The 14,267-nt window shown below is 33.4% G+C and overlaps 1 protein-coding gene across 2 annotated transcripts in view; it reads right to left on the bottom strand.

Moving 5' to 3' along the window:
• Positions 1-14,267, bottom strand: part of kairos — a 525,872-nt gene that overhangs the window by 91,901 nt on the left and 419,704 nt on the right. For both annotated transcript variants that reach the window (XM_073972378.1, XM_073972379.1), the window contains one exon: positions 11,465-11,508. The gene's annotated coding sequence lies outside the window, so the exon portion shown is untranslated. The remainder of the gene's footprint in view (positions 1-11,464; positions 11,509-14,267) is intronic.

Here is a 14,267-nt window from a genome sequence, read left to right as displayed (position 1 = left end):
CTATAGTCGGTACGGGGCCGACTATGTGATACCCTACACCACTACCTCTGTGAATAATCTTTTCACTCGAAAACATTTCTTTTATGGAGATACGAAAGTTTTCACCTATCTGGCTTTTATACCAAATCACTTAAGGCGAACTGAGCCAAAATAATTAACATTTCATTTTATATTTGACTACTGTCGACATCACCAACATCAATTGGCTTCTATCTCTGTGAGAAAATTTCGTGATGATCCGATCAAAATTCCGACCTGTAGTGTGATTGCAAAAAAAGTGGAAAAAAGGATGCATTAACGACTATTGCGATATCTCTATTATTTGACTACCTACGCCAACCTACTTTGCATAATTTCTACTTTCTTAGTCTGGCTTTGCTTTTAGAAGGTCCCCAACCAAAGGTGTGATATCCGTCATTATTATTAAAATCCCAAAAATGAGAAGTTGGGTTTTATTAGCGACTATTGCGATATCTTCGCTGTTAGACCACCTACGTTACATTGTGGTAAAGGTGATATTTTATATATATTGACTTTTTCTCCAAATAAAGTTTTGCTCATTCCGACCCCTAAATATTATCCGACCATCATCAAAATCAATAGGCTTCTTCCTCTGTGAGACCCTTATTAACCCTCGAAATTTCGTGACGATTCGATCAAAATTGCGCCAAGCAGCGTGATTTCCAAAAAAAATGGAAAAATGGGATGAATAACCGACTATTGTGATATCTTCGCTATTTGGTCACATACGCCGACCTAGTTTGCATCATTGTAAGGATGGGATCTTCTACTTTCATAGTAAGGCTTTGGTTTTGGAAAGTATCGAAGCAAAGCTGTGATATTCGTCATTATAACTAAAATCGCAAAAATGAAAATTTGGGTTTAATTTGCGACTATTGTGATATCTTCGTTGTTTGATCACCCACGAGAACTTACTTTACATCGTTAGAAAGGTGATATTTTCTACTTTCATTGTCAGGTTTTGCTTTTGGTATACCCCTTATAGAAACTGAGATATTAGCTTTGGAAAAAAAACGTTGTCTTTTTATCCAAATAAGTTTTTTGCCCATTCCGACCCCTAAATATTGTTCGACCCTCACCAAAATCAATAGGCGTCTTCCTCTTTGAGAATTCCTATAACTCTCAAAATTTCGTGACGATCCGATCAAAATTGCGGCCTGTAGCGTGATTTCCAAAAAAATGGAAAAATGGGATGAATTACAGACTATTGCATCATTGTATCATTGCCTAGTTTGCATCATTGTAAAGGTGGAATCTTCTTCTTTCTTAGTCAGGCTTTGCTTTTGGAAAGTCCCCAGCCAAATCTGTGATATTCGTCATTATAACTAAAATCGCAAACATGAAAATTTGGGGTTTATTTGCGACTATTGTGATATCTTCGTTGTTTGATCACCTACAAGAACCTACTTTACATCGTTAGAAAGATAATATTTTCTGCTTTTGGTATAACCCATACAGAAGCTGAGATATTCGCTTTGGAAAAAAACGTTGTCTTTTTATCCACATACGTTTTTTGCCTATTCCGACCCCTAAATATTATCCGACCATCACCAAAATCAATAGGCTTCTTCCCCTCCGGGACCCCCATCAACACCCAAAATTTCGTGACGATTCGATCAAAATTGCGACCTGTAGCGTGATTACAAGGTTTAGATGGACAGACGGACAGACGGACAGACGGATGGACGGACGGACACACATAGCCAGATCGACTCAGCGCGTCGAGACATTAATTTTTGTATATATAAGTATGGGTCTACGACCATTATTTCGATGCGTTACAAACTTTTTGGCCAAAACCAACTTATAATACCCTCCCCACATAGTGGTGTAGGGTATAAATAGTGTGTGATGCTACATCCACGGTTCCTGATTGATCGCTTTGAAATAGATATATATCGATGTAGACTTTCGTGGTGACACTGAAACCGGATGCGGAACTAAATTTATTGTACTTTGCGCAAATTAGAGATGTTTTATAGGGTTTTTAATGCTTAGACGCAGCCGATGCTACATCTAAGCATCCAAGTTATATTCCGAAAAATATATTTAAAAAAAAGATATGGTCTTGCTGTACATGAAAATCCCATGCGGACAAAACGATTTTGGTAATTACGCGATTTACACATATTTTAATAATGCATATAAGTTAAAGCGGTTCATTTGAACTCTATTTCCGTTTAAGAAGTCTAATGATTTATTTCAACAACCCGATAACTTTCCTCAATGGGAAACCTTCTATGTGAATGTAGATAAAGCAAAATCCGCCCATTTTCTTGGGAGTTTCAAGAAAAATAAAAGAAGTACTCCTATAAATTTTTCCAGTATTTTCAACTCTAGAATGCATGTGAAAACTATTATTCCAAACCAAAATTTGTTTTTTGTAACACAAATATGTGCTTATTTTGCCTATAATATCCTCACTAGTATCCCGATTATTATAAGTTTGGTCTCATTTGATTCCCCGTGGAGTCTTTATTTAAAACTGTCTTTTTTTTTGTAATTTTTGACGAGTAAATGGACCTAAATTTCAAAAAATTCGGATTACATTTAAAATGCAGTCAATTTTTTGTAAATTCCGCGAATGCTGAGTAACATTTTACAAATATCATGCAATCTACTTAATGACGTCACTTCTTGATATCTTTTTAGTGACAATTGTGCTCAATAAAATATTTAGAGTTTTTAAAATATTTTTTTCTTAAAAGCAGAAGTAAAACCGGATTTGTACTGGGGAATTTTTTCTTAACCTATGTACCAGAAATCGTTAATGTAGCGCGAAAAGAAAAAAATCAATATTTTGGAAATGGAATATGAAATAATTGGCAACGTTTCCCATATACCCGCAGCCAATGTGAAGTGAAACTTTCACCTACGGACAGATCGAATGTATTTAATATATTATGAAGGCCAAATTTTGGACCGAATCGGCAGATCCGTTCGAGAGCTATCTTGCGCTCCTTCCACTACACAAAGGGGTTTTTGTAACTTTCAGGCTATTTTCTCAGGAAGTATGGACTTGCCCCTGATGAAACTTGTACCGTCGTATGGGGGGCAATGAATACAAGTTGTTGCAACAAAAATCATAGCGATTCGAGAGCAGGTCCTAATCTGAACTTATCCGAAATTTTGTGTGGGAGGTACCCAAAGAAGTGGACCGAGTGAGTCCATTTTGGAACCTCATCTAAGTTGAATAGAAATTTCACGATGTGTAAAGTATGGAACAAATCGCTCAAGAGTTATCGTGCGCACAAATTTTCCGAACATTTTCGAACTTTTGTGGGGGAGGTACCTGAAGGAGTGGACCAAATTTTGGATCGAACCGGTTGATCCGTTCGAGAGTTATCGTGCGCTCCAGCCAGCCAGACAGACGGACGGACAGACAATGCTCAATCGACTCCAAATTGTCTGCAACACATTTCGTCCAAACATACTTGGGGTCTAAAACCATTATTTCGATGAAGCACATTTTGCCCGTATGAAAGTGAAGGTATAAAAATAACCAAATAATAAATTTTTCCATAGCACTATAGGCAAAAATTAATAACTCCGGAATTAAAGGATTTTTTAAATTTTTAAATTATTTATGGGTAAAAGTGAGATTTACAGATGAATTCGGATATAACGAACAACGGTTATAAGCAACTGCGTATATAACGAACAAAGCTATTTTTTCCAATGCCATTTTCATTAGTTTTCTTATACACAACAAACTGTTGAAAACGATCACGGTAGTAAGTAACAAAAATGTTGTCCCCGCGAGTAGGTTTCCCAACGAATTATTACTACAGTTGTGTATATTTTTTTGAATATACGTTAATTAAGACGTGTTTAGTACTCCTTTAAACCGTGTCAATGATTAATATGTAAAAGGGAGATAAAGTAAAGCTTAGTACTGCCGCATCGTTTATAGAAAACCACGGATATACCAAACAATTTGTCGCCATTACTTATTTTACTTGCAATGAAATTGTAAACAACAATATTTTTTTTCATTTATTATTTATTTCCTCAAACCAAACATCCACAATTTTTTATGGAGATGTAACCTAATAAAATCTCATAAATATCAAAAAACGGGCAAAATCGCGTTTTGAGACCTAGTAATACCAATGAAGAAGACTTTCAGTAATGTGTTCTAGTTGCCAAAATCACGGCCAAACACGGCCAATTTAGTATAAGTCTATACGAAGTGAGTTTAAGAAAAATAAAATATTTATTTCTGACTTTTTGTTTTTTTTTGGTCGCTACCCAAAATGTTTAAGTTATGTTATATATTAAATAAATTCCTCTCGCAATTGCCAATCTATTCCATTTTACATATATTTATATTTAGTTTATTTTTCCGCGATTTTAAATACATTGAAATATGCGTTATAATATATATTTTTTTAGTTATTCGAAATTCTCACTTTGACTGCAATTCAAACCGCGATAATGACATTATTTTGAAAAATACCATTCATATTAATAAATTTTGACATGTTTTTTTTTCAATGCCAACTAAAAAACTATTATTATTAAAAGTTGCAAAATCGACTTTTTGCCTCAAAAACTGGGCAAATTGCCTACACTACTATTTGTAGGGTATAGTAAAGTAGGGTATTGTTAAGACAAGAACAAGTAAAAATGTTTACTTGTAGTAAGCTATTGTAAATGTATGTTATCAAGCTTCAAAGAATTTAAATAATGTAGAGCATTTATTGTTTTCAAACATTACTCATTCCACTTTTCACTTTGATCTTTCGTTCGTAGTTTTAGCTCCAACAAAATCACAGAGGATTTAGTAAATGGTTCATTTCCATTGAATGAACGCAAAACGCTGTACGTTGTTTCCACATTTGAACACACATAAATACATATTTAAGTACACCATGCCGGTAGGTGAGGTAGAATGTAAAACCTACCATCCAAACGAGGATATGCTTCATGTACGCTTTCGTAAAAGTTCAAATCACAATTAATGGTACGACTTTTTTAGATGTCGTTTATTTTGGGAAACACAAAAATAAAAATAAACACATAGCCCAAGGCAGAGTAGCTGGGGAATATGTACTTCCACGTATATGCATATGTATGTACATATGTACCAGTATATATGTATGCGTTGGAGAATTTAACAGTTCACTAAATTTGCAAATTTATTAGACACTATGTTCATTTCGATATTTTATGTCTTCAAAATGCGAATGGTTCATTAAGATTACTTGTAAGAAGATATATTTTCAACATCATTTATTTTAAATGTGGTGTAAAAGAGCCAGGGAAAATTGTTTGCATAACAATTGAATTTATTGATTTCAGTCATTTGTAAGTTGTTTGATTTTTTTAGCAGAATGGAATGTTGCCTTATGTATTAATGAACAATTGTTTGGAAAATATGGGAAGTAACTGAAAATGTTAGAAAAATTATTTACATTCGTTTCATTCATATCTAGGTTATAGAAAAAAATTAAAAAAATCATATTAGGGTTTATGATTTTTTATTTATTTATTTTTTTCTATAATTTAGATATGAATGAAACGAATGCAAATAATTTTTCTATCATTTTTCAGTTCCATCCATTTCAAGTGGCAATTATTAACGAAGACCGCCTGAGATTTAAATTGACATCAATTATGTTCATGAAAGTAGTCAATTAGTGCTGTTATAAGGGTGCTATACAAAAATTTAGACCGATATAGCCCGTCTTCGAACTTGTCCTGCCTATTGAAAAAAAACTCGGGTGCTAGTATTTCACTTATTGTGGACCCTAAAATGATTAAAACTGACGGACATGGCTAGATCGATACAGAATTTTATCTCGATCGAGAAAATATGGGGAATTCTGAGTGAAATCGGACACTTTGAAGAAAAGTAATTTTAGATTTCCTTTATTTTTTGCTGTGTTGAAAATGCCAAGATGCGGATTTTCCTAGAAATTGGTGGGATGCACTGTTGTTCCGCCCGTGGTCGAAATCGAAAATTCGATGGCGACAAATTTGACTGCGATTGAAAGAAATATTCTCTAAACACATTAAATTTTTAATATCCAATATTATGTTTGCCAATTTACAGCGGTAATATGTCATATATTCGGTGCCTTAAAAACTAAAAATAGATTCGCAAAGCATTCGTAGTTTATGAGTGAAGTTAAAAAAAAAATTTAAGAGGTAAATGTACAATTTCCAAAATGAAACTTATAGTTGATGGCATTGACTATGCTTTTACGAAAAAAAAAAAACATATTGAAAATTCGTTTTCTAACTTCCTTAAAAATAAATTCTTTGTAAATGACTTTTTGTGGTATTTATACCCTACACCACTATGTGAAAAGGGTATTATAAGTTTGTTTTGGTAAAAATTCATGTAACACCGCTAAATATTCGTCGGAGACCCCCAATGTGGTATACCAATCTTCATAACTCGGCGAAATAAAGCGATTTTGAGATATGTGTCCGTACGTCAGTCCGTGTGTCCGTCTGTCCATTATAAATTGTAATCAAACTCCAGGCCGCAATTATGGGCCGATCGTCACAAAATTTGGTATGGAGGTCGGTTTCACATGAGAATAGATCGCTATTTTAATTGGTGATGATCGTGAAATATTTAGCGGGTGAAATGGACCAAAAACATAATTTTTATCCGATTTTGTATATGCTCTGTAAGTCGCAATAATAGTAAGATCGCCTCGAAATTTTAAATAAGGTAAGAGTATATGACAAAGAATTAGCTTGCAATATGAAATGGCAATCAGATAATATTTAGAGGGTTAAATGGACCAAAACTTTTGTGTGAAAATTTTAGTATACAGCTTATATCTTTATTCCTGGAAGATACATTCTGGGCAAGTAAGCTATTCTTGGAAGAGGGACGCTTGACCTTTCTATTGATGTCAATTGTGATGGTGTACATGATAAGATAACAGAGTTCCAGCCTAATATATCCAGTTTTTTGTTTGTAGTGTAGTAATTAACACTCTAGTAGTCGCAATTATAACTCAATAGTCACGAAATTTTGCACGAGGTAAGAGTTTAGGTAGAAGAAAATGACTATAATTTTGCATGATGATCTGATATTATTTACCCGGTGACATAGACCATTACTTTTGTATGAAAAATATACAAATTTTATTTTTGGTCCATATTTTAATTCCTGGAGGGCATATACCGGCAAAGTAGCCTACATATGGAATAATAACCACTGACCTTTCCCCTGATGCAAATTGCAAAAATGTGTCTGCTAGATAACGGGCCTACTGCCTAAAATATAATGGGTTTTGTGTAGAGAACCACAATTTCCTCCCATGCTACAAATTGTCTCTATGATGACAGAGAAAATTTCAGATCAGTTGTCAAATTGGAGTTTTATACAAATATTGCAACATGGGGTCGTCTTGCCACCTATTTTATACCTCTGGATTTAGGATAAAGAGATAGAAACAAAATACGACCAAAGATGTGTCTGATCGAAATATTGGTTTTATACCCCAATTATGTTTGGACGAAATTCGTTTCAGACAATTTGGAGTCTACTTAGCCCTGTCCGTTCATCTGTCTCTCTTAATGTCTAGATGGCTGGTGCGCACGATAACTCTCGAACGGATCTACCGAATAGAACCAAATTTTATACTTCGTAATATTTTGCCCAAAATTTATTTAAGTTCGAATGTAGGCTATGTTGGTTCACACCTCCCCCAAAAAAGTTCAAAATTGTTTTCGAAAAATTGTGTAAACGATAACTGGCGAAGTGAGCAATCGATTTGCTCCAAACTTTCCATATATTATTATTCCTTCCAGATATAGATCGGATAAGACTATTCGGTCACACCTTTGGGTACCTCCCACACAAAATTCGGAAAAGGGAAATTAAAGATTCCTCTCGAATAGTTTTGAATTTTTTCAGCAGATTGTACTTGCGCCGCAAATACGCAAGATAACTCTCAAGGGGATTTTCTGAATGGTCGAAACTTTACACATCGTATTATTTCATCCAGTCATATATCAGGTTGGAATATGGACTATATCGGTCCGTCCTTCGAGTACCCCCCTCACAAGATTTGGGAAAAGTGCAGTTTGAGGACCCGTATCGGTTATAAGTGTTTATTATTATTATTATTATTATTATTTTTATTATTATTATTATTATTATTATTATTATTATTATTATTATTATTATTATTATTATTATTATTATTATTATTATTATTATTATTATTATTATTATTATTATTATTATTATTATTATTATTATTATTATTATTATTATTATTATTATTATTATTATTATTATTATTATTATTATTATTATTATTATTATTATTATTATTATTATTATTATTATTATTATTATTATTATTATTATTATTATTATTATTATTATTATTATTATTTTTATTATTATTATTATTATTATTATTATTATTATTATTATTATTATTATTATTATTATTATTATTATTATTATTATTATTATTATTATTATTATTATTATTATTATTATTATTATTATTTATTATTATTATTATTTTTTTATTTTTTTTTTTTTTTTTTTTGAAGAAGGTTCTTTTCACGGTCTATATTCTGGTCACTTTTCCGGGGTATGTCATACTTCCTGAGACAATAGTCCAGAGGTTACAATAACCCGGCTCCAACTAAAATTACTAATCTGGAAAAATTATTCTCAAACTTTTGCAAAACTCAGAAGTTAACTTACTACATTTGTTATAGCCCCTACCAACAGATTCCACGCATTTTGAAGCAAAATCGTGTTACAAATAAATATATTTTTATACGGCAGAGACTGATGGTATATCACCGCTAGCGCGGCTGACTTATAATATCTTCTTTGGTGTGTCATTGAATATGAATAATTTTGGGATTTATAAATTTGTTTGCATGCAAAATTTTTGAATTTCTATTCATTGTTATTTATTTCTACCGGTATAAAATATATTTTTGATATCACAATATATGCCCACAATGAACAAGTGAACAATTTTTGGGCGATAGATCTTCAATAAACTCGCAATTTTCCCAATTATCAAATATACCAAATTGCATGGTATATATTTATTTATTTTAGGTGTATTCCAAAAAGGAACTTGATATTCAAAGACAATTTGAAGATGTAGCAGGAGGGGCTAATCAATGTAAATTTTCCAATTTTCGAATATAGAAATGTATAATTTATATATTTTTCCACAAACATCCCAGTAAAGACAAGGGAGGCTTCTCTTATATAAATGGATTCATATTAAGTTATTGATGGTTTCATATTAAGTTATTTTTATCGCCGAATGCGAACGGCGCGTCCTAAGTTGCCACTTGCAGAGACGTTTTTCATGGCTGAAATACTCAGGAAATATCGCCAACATTACTAAGGGGTATTTAGCCACCGTTGACAATTTGATGGGAATCGAACCCGGACATTTAGCGTGCAAGGTGGTTGCACATAACTAATTCCTACAGGTTGTGGTGTAGGGCATCATATGGTCGGCCCCGTCCGACTATAGCCTTTGCTTACTTGTTTTAATATCATTACTATAAACTTATGTTGAGTTTTGCTAATGTTGGCCCCGTAAGGGCAAGTCCCTATTTTTTTAAAATACAGGGGAAAGTCTCTAGTTTACGATAAAACCAGTTCAGCTGTCCCAAGCTGCCACCCTGTAAGTTATTCCCCATATACCACGCCTGTAAAATCGACAAAATTCCGAAAATCGGGAGCTACGTTTATGTGGGTGCTATACCTAAACGTGGACCTATATTGAACATTTTTTGCAAGGTGGTATGTGCAAGGAGGTATATGTTCCCTCAGAACTCAAAATGCAAAATTACGGCCAAATCGATTGGAAAATTTGGCTAAAATCGTCAAAATACCGAATATCGGGAGATACGTTTATATGGGAGCTATACCTAAACGTGGACCTACATTCGTTAAAATTGTTTTTCTCTCTTTTGGGCTCGTTATAAAACTATGTTTAAAATTTCGAGGCGGTAGCTCGATTATAACTATTTTTGGCACTCCTTTCCATACAAGTGGGACCACTGTGGGATGGTTAGGTGTTGCAGACTTCGGGAAAAGTTTTTTTGGATTACACTATGCAACACTGAAAATGCAAACAACTTCTAGTATGAATTTTTTGAAAGCACATATTTAGACTACAAAAACCCTGGTAGGGTTTTGTCCTGTCAGATCCAGTTCGGATTTGATGGCCTCATCTAAACCGGGCTAAATCTACACTTTTTTGCATTTATCAGTCCTTTATCTCAGAAACTAATAGGAATTTGAACTTGCTGTCTTTAGCAATATTGTAGCCCTAATCTAGTAGAACTTATCTTTTGGAAAAAAACCACATTAGAAAAACTCCATCTAGGGCATCAAAATCTAGAAAATTTTACATAATTGCTGAAATTCTGGTTAGTATCGGCTAAACTATTGGGAGTTAAACCAAGTAACCTTTTACAAAAATCTTCCAAATAAAGTTCTCAACAATTCTTCAGAATATTCTGAAGCTCTAAAATGCTTATTTCATGTTGTTTCAGCGGTATTTTGCATCATATCTTTTACAGCACGTATTTCAAACACAGTTCACACCAACAGTTTATTCTCGGATTTCCGATTTCATTACATTATTGATATTTTTAGTAAATCGTCGTTGAAAAATGTACTGAAAACAACGGCATAGAGGCATTTTACAACAATGACATGTTCCGAAGTTGTATATTACATTCCAGAGAATATTTTTCCAAAAGAAAATATTCAGAAAAAATTAACGGTTTAGGAGATACGGTGCGAAATGTATAAAAATTGTGGAATTTTTGCATCTATTTTGAAATTTGAGGCAATACTTGTAGTTTTTCGAGTTCATTATTTCTCCAAATATTTTATTCTTGTCCTTATCTACAAATTTGCTTCAGAGGTCAGAAGATGATTCCCATTGGTTTCAGAGATATAGCCCCGAATTTCTTTAAAAAGTCAATATTTAACCATGTTTAGATGGGGCCATAAAATCCGAGGTGGATCTGACACAACAAAACCCAACTAGGGTTTCTTGTCGATTGGGTCTGTTCTTTCAAAACACGTTAAACAAGAAGTGAATTTATTTACAATAAAGGAAAAAAGGAAAGACAATAGAAAAAGAGAATTAATCATTTTATTACAACGAGAGAGATGCAATTTTAGGAGTAAAAGCTAAAAATTAGAAATTGGAAATAGGGTGACCAGAGCAGTTAACTTTGACGTTAACAGCCATTATTTCACTACCACCAAAAACGTTTTACTTGCTATCCTATTGTTATTGCTTATATATTAATTTTATGTAATTTAATTTACTTATTGTATAACAGCTCCCTTGATAGGTAAATGCTTAAATAAATATTTAATTGAAAATTAAAAATTTATTTAATTAAATTCTAACTAATTAGCATATTTTGATGTTTGATAATCAATTTTATAACTTACCGTTTTGCTCACATTTAAGAATTCGTTTTTCCATCCACTTAAATCTGCAATAACGAAGAAGAAGCGATATAAATTTGACGTTACACGTAATTACCTTTAAATCAATTAAAAATAATAATTTATACTCCATTCTACTATAGACATGAATGGAGGTTATTATCAAATGTTTATATTAACCCTTAAATTGACTGTTCTCTTTTCCTCTCTTCTAAATATAAACAATGGTCCGTATGTTCGATTGAATTGAAATTTATACAACCATACGTTCAATACAATTGCTTTAAGGGTTAAGCACACTTCATTAAAATTCAATGACTTAGTTCAATATTGAGATTATTTATCTGATTACCCTACTTGAATAAATAAAATAAAACTCAATACACTTGACAAGAGATGAAATGATTAAATTAAATTGTAACATTTAAATTCAATTTATGGCCGACAATCAAATTTAATGCAATGCTGAACTTCAGCAACCATAAGAAACAATTTAATTATATCGAAGATGAAATGAAATCTTACAAAAATCTAACATTTTAAGGGTTTGCTAGAAAAGCAGAAAAACAAACAAGGCGAGGCATAGGGCCGCAATCATTTGTAAAAGTAAGCAAGTGAATGTATTTATGTAGCATAGGCATATAACAAGATTGGACATTTCCTTTGCTACCATACATCGGCAGGTGGCGCTGGGGGTCTAACATCATGCTATGTTACAATATTGTGACATGATATTATGTTATATTTAACAAAGTTCACATTTGTTTCTGTTGTACCCTGTTAATTGTCTGTTATACACAAACGTCCTCTATGGTTTAATAGCGACCCTGCAAGCAAAAACTATCGCGAAAGTGACTTAGACTTTTTCGCAGGGCGATGAAAACAGTCGCGGCGATAGTCGCGGAAGTCACCCTGAAGTGACCTCCGCTGTGAAGAACTGAACCACGCCGGCGTGTCGTCTCGGCATACATTCCAGCGACACTTCTAGAAGATCATTTCCGCGATAGTTTTTGGAATTAAAAAAAATATTTTTTTTATTTTTTTTTTATTTTAATTTTAATTTTTTATTTTTATTTATTTTTTTAGGTTTTTTTATTTTTATTTCTGTTCTGTTTTAGAGAAATTATTCTTTGCAATTTCCGCCTACATTAATTTTGTCATTTTAAAAATGTGATGTTTTGTTGCCTGACTTGGGAAGCCAACCCGGTCCTTCAGAGTGCAAAGCGAGTGTGCTTACCACTGCACCACCGTCTCATATAATCATCAGATAGAAAAATGTTCTATATTTGATTAACTGTGTTGAATCATTAAATAATTGTAAGCAATCGCCTTGGAAGTCACTCAGAAGTCACTCCGAAGTGTCGGCATACGCGATAAAAGGTAATCACAATAGGGCTATAGAAATTGTTTGTGTAATTCGCCAACGATCTTCCTTGGCGTGTCTCCGGAGTGACTTCCTAGGCGAGGGAGTGTGAAACTCACTTTCAAATGTTGGCAGGGGAAATTAATTATGTCCAATCTTTACTATTGTATGTCTTTATATGTAGTTAAACATGCACATGCATCCGCTGTCAATAGTCACACAACGATACCAAAAGTAAAACTAATGAACTATGGGCTATTGTAACAAAGACTTTTCAAATAATATTTCTATTCCAAGAACCCAGAGAGCTTTCAACAAGTAGTTTCTGTACTTTGTAGTTGGATGGGATAACAACAACAACAATATTGACTGATATTTGAGAACGGGGAGTGCAATACAAAAGCAACAACGGGATATTATTAACAATTGTAGTTTTATCGGTTTTAATTAGTTGTACTTTTGACTTAAATTTGTTGTTCAGGGGCATGTTAGTGTCATTTTCGGAAAAAATTGAATTTGTTATCCAAACTAATGAAATTGATCGGAATCGAAAGTAGTATAATAAACAGAAACTGCCGACTCTGTGTAGATACTGACATAATCCCCCTCAATTCTGTCGGGGTCATATCCCCACTACTATTATATCCCCACTACTGTTTTTATACCCTCCCCCACAAAAGTTCAAAACTTTTCGGTAAAATGGTGCGCACGATAACTCTCGAAAGCAATAACCGATTCCGTCCATACTTGGCACATCGTAATATTTCTAAGAGACTATATCGGTCCACTCCTTCGTTTACCTCCCACACAATATTTCAAAAAAGTGAAGTTTAACAGCTGCTCTCGATTCGCTTTGATTCTTTCTGCGACCACACACATTAAGACCTGCTCTCGAATCACTTTGATTTTTGTTGAAGCAACTTGCATTCGCTTCCCCCATTACGACGGTACAATCTTTTTCACAGGCAAGTCAATACTTCCTGAGAAAAAGACCTGAAAACTGTAAAAAAAACCCCTACAAGCTCAATATGTAGTAGCTGAGTGCCCGAAAAATTTTTAACTGGATGCTGGGCTGTTGCAAAATTTGTTTAAAGTAATATTTCTGTAAATGTTAGACAAAGTCCAATCCTTTCTGTACCTTCCCCACTAAAGTTAAAAAATATTCGGTAAGATGTTAGCGCGATATCTCATAAACGGAGCAACCGGGCCTTGGATCTCGTAATATTCTGTCGAAATTTAGTTTATGTTTGAAAATGTGCTCTATCGGTCCACTACTTAGTACACACCCCACAGACGTTCAACATTTTTGTTTAAATGCGGTTTAAGGTCTCTTCGAGGATCCTTTGAAAGTTTTTACTAAAGATACTCCTTGTGATTCTGTTTACAGAATCAAGCCACTGTAAACAACCCAACACACGCGTGGGCTAAGTACTGTCAAACTTT

The sequence above is a fragment of the Musca autumnalis genome, unplaced genomic scaffold (genome assembly GCF_047663935.1).
Source record: "Musca autumnalis isolate F117 unplaced genomic scaffold, ASM4766393v1 scaffold_3, whole genome shotgun sequence".
In the NCBI taxonomy this organism is placed as follows: Eukaryota; Metazoa; Arthropoda; class Insecta; order Diptera; family Muscidae; genus Musca; species Musca autumnalis.
This window is presented reverse-complemented; position numbering and strand designations above follow the sequence as displayed.